The sequence below is a fragment of the Atta colombica genome, unplaced genomic scaffold, assembly GCF_001594045.1.
Source record: "Atta colombica isolate Treedump-2 unplaced genomic scaffold, Acol1.0 scaffold126, whole genome shotgun sequence".
In the NCBI taxonomy this organism is placed as follows: Eukaryota; Metazoa; Arthropoda; class Insecta; order Hymenoptera; family Formicidae; genus Atta; species Atta colombica.
In genome coordinates, this window is record NW_017259213.1 from 1082057 (window position 1) to 1083268 (window position 1212).

The window sequence follows — 1212 nt, forward strand, 5'->3', positions numbered from 1 at the left end:
ATAGTATTAAATATATAAGCTTAGAATTTTATTATCTTTAAATGCTTTTACATAAAAATTAATACAGCAAAATAGTAAAAAGAGAAGACATATAAATGATTGAATAAAAAAATATGCAAATTTATTATAAATCATATAAAGGTATAGAATTCATCAATATTATAGGCAGATATATATGTAATATCAACAACATTCTTGATACTTATAAATTATATTTTATATTGCATGAAAAAATGTTACTGTTTTCGTAATAATATAATATTATATGTTAAAATGACTTAATTAAACAAAGCAGGATATCCTTTAATATTCTTCAGTCTTTCATATGTAAACTTATCACATATTTTGGAATTCAACATTACTCAGCAACATCTGTTCTACTTAATTAGGTCCCATTTGGCTTATATATCCAAGTAAGCTCTCTTATAAGTGGAAATATTTATATGCAATGAGATGATGAGACTAATAATATTTAGATTTATTATTAGAAAACGCTATAGGTAAATTTTAGTGACAAAGCAATCCATATGAACTATTTTGAGTGCAAATAAACTATTATATAACTTAAATAATATATAGTAGTCATTACTGATTTTTAAAAATTAGAGATATTTGTTCATATAGTAAAGACAGTCATTAAATACAAGTGCTATTAATCATCTTTATGTAGTGATTAAATATTATTATTAAAAAATGAATAAGCTTAAAATATATTTAAAAATTTTATCATATTATTGCTACTTGCATGTAAAATGTTATTATGTTATCATATGTGCAATAAAAGTTTCATATTTCTGTCATGCAAAACTGCCGATATATGGAAGAAAGAAAAGAAAATGTAAAAAGATTAAAATTAGAAAGAAAATATATAATAAAATGGGATGCGTCTTTTTTTAAACTTCTGTCAGAGAGAGCCTTAGAGTGGAGACTATCATTAGCGCACTAATATTTATTTTAATCATATAGAAACAGTTTTTCGCAAAATAGATGTGATACTATACCTAGATAGTATATGCAAATTTTGATTATCCTACAAAAGTTTTAAAAAAGGTGGGATGCTAATTTTGCTTAAAAAAAGGAAGAATAAAATGATAAGTTTTTCTTTTTTTAAGCACAAAGGTAGAAATTTTACTACATTTTAATTTTATATGATAATTATTATGCAATACTTTTGCCAAAGAAAAGAATATATATATATATATATATATATAT